Below are 6054 nucleotides of genomic sequence, written 5' to 3'. Positions count from 1 at the left end.
CGGCCGGAAAAACGTGAGAACAGGGGAGGGGTTTTAAGGGGATTGTTGGTGTCGTTCTGGGTGGTTGTGAGCTGCTGTGAGCGGTCGGGGTCAGTGGTGGGACCACCGTGGGTCAAGTGAGACCACGGTGGTGGCCACTGGTTGTCGTAGGGTGGTGAGAGGGGTGAATAAGGGTGTAGTGTTGATTGTGTCGAGTTTTGAAGGGGGCTGTTAGGGCGGGGTGTCTGGGGGCTGCTGGTGGCGGTTTGGGTGGTGGCTTTGGTCACTGGTGTTCGTCGTGGTGTGGAATAGGAGGTGGTGAGATTGGTCGGGGCTGATGGTGGTTAGGGAAGTCGTGAAGGACGGGTTTAGGAAGGGTGTTGAACACGGAATCGACGGGTTTTGTGTGGTTTGTGTCGTGGGGTTTTTCACGGGAACACTTGGGGTTTGGGTTTTGTTTATGGGTTGGTTATCTAGCTTTAAGACGGGTTAACTCGGGTATCAATAAGTAATCGGGTTTTGACTTTAATAAACGGGTTTTTGAATTATATTATACGAGATTATAATTGACGTAATTAATTAATTTATAATAAGTGAATCGAGTTTTAATAATCGTAAACCTTTAATAATTATAATAAATAATTAATTTGAATAAATAAATAAAAGGAGTAAATAACTAAATATATAATTGAATTGAATTATGATATTTTGATTAGGTTGATTCGTGAAGAAATTATAATCGGGTCGGATTGCTTTAATTATTTGGATTGCTTAAGCTGCTTAATTGGAATCGCTTATCAGGTAGGGATAATCCTACTCAACTCGACTTTTAATTATCTATGTTTGGTATGGTGAATTACTTACGTTAAGGTGGAATTGTTCATATGTTGAAATGGGAGAATTAAATTGTATATGTTGGTTGATAATATCGTAATGGTTGGAAGGGTGATTTATGTTGATTTGTGTTGGTTATATTGATGAGGTGAATTGAATTGTTATCGTTGATTGGAATGTGGTTATTATAAAAGCTGTCAAAATGTGATCGGTTGTACGTTGTTGAGGGAGTTTGTACACTGGGTGATGGTAATATGCGTTGTGAGGGAGGGGTACTATTACATAGTTGCGATACGTTGTTAAGGGAGGGGTACCAAAGTAATGTGAGCACGTTGTTAAGGGAGTTGTGCTAAGTAAAGGAAAGGAGCACGTTGTCAGGGGGTTGTGCAATGAAAGTGAATTGAATTGGATTGATAATTGTATGTTCTTGTTGTTTAGTTTTATTTCTACTCAACCTCGTGGTTGACCGTGTATTCGTGAACACCTGCGGTGAACCGTTTTATGGGGAGCAGATTTGACAGGTACTAAAGATTAGCTGACTTGGGAGCTTATGGGAATGCGTGAGGACTTGGACAACCTACCTAGAAGTCTAGACCACATAGAATGTTTTATCACTTTATTTATTTCCGCTGCGAGTTGTAATTATTTTATATTAGGTTTTAGTCGATTAATTTGTAATAAACATGTAATCGTTAAAGTTTTAATTTAAAGTACTTTGGTGAGTTGGACTTTGTTATTCACTACCTCGGGAAACCGAGATGGTAACAGTCCTATTTATTTGGGAATGTCTAGCTAAAGGCTCCTTAATAAATGGGGGTGTTACAAAGTGGTATCAGAGCAAAACGATCCTCAGGCCTAACCAATAAACCTAATAATGAACTTAGGATGTGTCTAAATAAAATGAACCCCGGGTAGAAACTGTTAGGAGCCCCTCTTAGTACTGTTAGGAAAGCGCACCTAATTTGTACCTTGGCCCTTCCAGTTTTGAGCCGGGTACCTTGAGAGACATTTCAGTGTGGGGTAATTTAAAATGAATATAGTATATTTGCCTTAGGAATTTGTTTGTCTTGTTTGAATGACTGTTTTCGTTAATGATTATGGATGATTTCTTTTAAGTATTGTTATGAGCATGTTGATATGGGGAAGGTATGTTGGCATGTATGTGGGAGGTGTGAGTGTGATTAACATGTGAAGTAATAAGGGAATTGTGTGAAATTGTGAAGAACGTAATTTTGGTTGATTTCTCGAAATTTTACCCTTGATTGTTTTAGCTGTCATTTACTACCTGTTTAAAATTCTCGTACGCAAATTTTATGAGTAATATCTTTATGAGTTAGCTTTCATATGCCACTGATCTCATATTCGAATAATATATGGTTTAGGAGAAATAAATATTTTAGTGGACAGTGGTCGGAATGTTCCTGTACAGTTATGTTTTCGCGCCATGTTTTTGTAAAATTTGCCATTTAAAAACTACCTGTCGATTTAGTGTAATTCCAACTCCATTGTTTAAAATATTCTTATATGTTTCTAAATTGATAAGCCACGTTACAAGGTAAATTTTTGAAAATTAATAGTTATTTTTACAAGTTGACATAAGTTTCTGACAAGTTGCTGTAAAATTTTTGTTTCGACCAAGTAGTTTGTAAAATGCATTATAAATTGATCTTATGAGCTTTGGCCTTCATTCTTTTTCTCATGGTTTACTAACTCTCTCTATTTTCAAAAAGGTATACTTTTTAAAGAATTAATTATTTTATTAATTATTTATGATTTTTAGTTTTAGCATGTTTCCATAGTCTTGATCGAGCAAATGAAAGTTTTTGTTTCTTTATATTTTAATATTGTGAATTGTGTGTAGTAGATTACCATGTCTAGTGATATGTGGAATGTATTGCCCTAAGCCATATATATGTTCACTATAATTGCATCCATATTTAAGTTAGATATCATTATTAAGAAAAGATTAACTAAACCATTATGCGTATTTTGTTATAGACTATTATTTATTTTGGTTTGTATTCGTCGGTAGTTAAGTAAAGTAGTTGAGTTTAAATAAAAATTAGTTCGAATATCTTGTGTGGTGTGATTTTTGCTATTTGGAAGTAAATCAAATATTTTGTATTCATTTAACCATTAATTCGTGTTGGAAATAATAATTGTTTTATATTACAATGTGTGATTTAATATTTTGTGGCGTTACAACAATGAATTGTTTGTTCCTATTGTTTGCTATTCCGAACTTCGAGGACGAAGTTTATTTTTAGGGGGAAGGAATGTGATACTACGAGTGTTTTATGTTATTATTGTGATACCGTGTTATAAGATTGACATGATTGATAATCATAAAATGAATAATTGTATTGGATGATGCTTAGTTATGAGAATGTCTATGTGTGTTGTGGTAGTAGTTGTGGGCGAACTTCGGGACGAAGTTCATTTTAAGGGGGGAAGACTGTAATACTCCGTATTTTAATAATAAATTGTGAAGATAATTTATGTAATTTAATAACTGATTAAAGACATTTCTAATAGTAATTATAATAAGACGTTAATTAAATAATAAATTCATAATGCAAGTCGGGAATTGGGTTTAGCTAATATTTAGCATTGGGCCGTGTGCCATTGTTGTTTGGGCCGAAACTTATTAAGTTGGTATGAGTGTAATCGGGATTTGTATTGGGAATTAATAATAATATAATAAGGAAATAATAATATATAAAGGTAATTATAATTATAATAATAAAAATAAAGTTATGGCAATAATAAATTAGTAAATATTATACGAGGAAATCCTAGTTACGGTAAGATTAATAATATATGATAATAATAATAATAATATAATGGCAATTATTAATAATGGTAATTCCTATACTAATTAGAATAAGGTAAGTCATAATAGTTTCCTAATTGACCTCGTATTCTCTAAATCTTACACTATAAATACCATGATAAATCTGAAAATATAATTCACAATTCACAAAGAAGAATAAAGAGCTTTTGGAGACGGAATTAGCAAGCGATATTAATAGGTAACAACTCCTAATCTCGTTTTATTTTCTTATACAGCTGAATGTCAGACGATCTTAAGACACTTAGAAACTGACCCAAACCTTGACGAAATGAGACCAAACTTTGGGAGGTGGTTCGTGGGGTTGCAAGGGTTATAATGGGTGTAGTGGTGGTGTCAGGAATGGCCTAGGGTGGTGGTGGCAGGCGGCTAAAGGTGGCTGGTCAGGGGGTGTTGCGGTATTGGTCGTGGGTAGTTTTAGGGAGTAATTGAACCCTCTAATGGCCGAGTCTTGACCTGGACACGGTAGGGTTGTGATGGGGGGAGGTAGTCGACCATGTTGTTGGTGTTTGCGTGGCGGCAGGTGGTGGTTTTTGCGGGTGGCGGCCGGAAAAACGTGAGAACAGGGGAGGGGTTTTAAGGGGATTGTTGGTGTCGTTCTGGGTGGTTGTGAGCTGCCGTGAGTGGTCGGGGTCAGTGGTGGGACCACCGTGGGTCAAGTGAGACCACGGTGGTGGCCACTGGTGGTCATAGGGTGGTGAGAGGGGTGAATAAGGGTGTAGTGTTGATTGTGTCGAGTTTTGAAGGGGGTACATTAGGGCGGGGTGTCCGGGGCCGCTTTGGTGGCGGTTTGGGTGGTGGCTTTGGTCACTGGTGTTCGTCGTGGTGTGGAATAGGAGGTGGTGAGATTGGTCGGGGCTGATGGTGGTTAGGGAAGTCGTGAAGGACGGGTTTAGGAAGGGTGTTGAACACGGAATCGACGGGTTTTGTGTGGTTTGTGTCGTGGGGTTTTTCACGGGAACACTTTGTTGGAATATGTGTCCTCCGACAATAATGCGATCACGACTGTTGATCATGATGATCACATGTTTAAGTCTCATTAAAATGAATACAATTGGGAAGTAATATTGTTCTTTGTCAACCGGTCAACATATATCGGTAATGATTGGTGACTAGAGTTTGACATTCTTTGTCGTGTGACGGTGGTGATCGATTGACCCCTAGGTCATACCTAAAGGGCAATTCTCTTAATTGATTATTTAATTAATCGTATAATGTTACGAGTTAATTAAATTACTTGAAAATTGACGGACAATTTTGGAAGTAAAATTTACGTATCATATTAAAATATGATTAAAAATGATACGGTCTGAGTGATTGAATTGTATCATTACTCGGATGAAATAATTGTTTAATGTAACAATTAAAATTGAATGAATTGTTATAAATACAATCAGTTGTAATTTATAATTGGTAAAATATTTTTGTACTAGTAATTATGATATTACTAAGTCGATTTTTATATGTGACGTATTTTTATTAATGCGTTGATTTTTAATAAGTTAAAAATTACATAACAAATATATGTGACATGTGACATGTAACATATAGACAATTGACAAAAATAATATGGATTCCATATTACCAAATGGACCGAAATATAGGAAGAGGATTAAGCTAATTAATTGTTTAATTAGTAGCTAAACATAATGATTGTTTTGCTTTTTAGCCATGCAACCCTACTACTCCTTGTGAAGACAAAAGTGTTCATGCATTGGCTCCCCAAAAAGCCTTCCCTTCCACTCGGTTTTTTATGTAAAAAAACCATCATTGGTTTTTCAATTTAATTTACCTATTACTCTAAAATGTGTTAGAGATTAATTCATTCTACTAACTCATCCAAAATATTAGTTCTAGTGAGAAGAAAAATCCTCTCTTCTTCTCTCTTAAAAACCGAAACTCATAAGTGTTTTATAAAAGTTTTGGTTCAATTTTCTACTAAGATTAATATTATACTAGTATTGTAATATTAATTAGATTAAGTGAAAGCCTTGGGTATTAAGCTTAGGGAGAGATCTTACTCTTAGATCTTTGTTCTTCCATTGGAAAAGCTCAAGAACAAGAAGAGAAAGGAGATCTCTCTTGTGCCCTAATAGCCGAAATTTACAATGTATGGACATGATTTCTCCTCTATTTATTTTATTGTTTGCATGCATAAGATCCGTTTTAATTTTATGACAAATTATTTAGACATATAAGAGTATGTTAACATGTATATGAATCTACATTTCCTTCAATCGGTATCAAGAGCCACGGTTGTTTGCATGCAAATTGGTTAAAAGTTTTTCCGAGTTATATGAATAACAAAATAAAACTTGTAAAATTTGTGTTATTATGATATATCACGAAATAATTACATGCATGTTAATATTTCTGGTCCTAAAATGTTT

The sequence above is a fragment of the Silene latifolia genome, chromosome 4 (genome assembly GCF_048544455.1).
Source record: "Silene latifolia isolate original U9 population chromosome 4, ASM4854445v1, whole genome shotgun sequence".
NCBI classification, from domain to species: Eukaryota; Viridiplantae; Streptophyta; class Magnoliopsida; order Caryophyllales; family Caryophyllaceae; genus Silene; species Silene latifolia.
Note: the sequence above shows the minus strand (reverse complement) of the source record.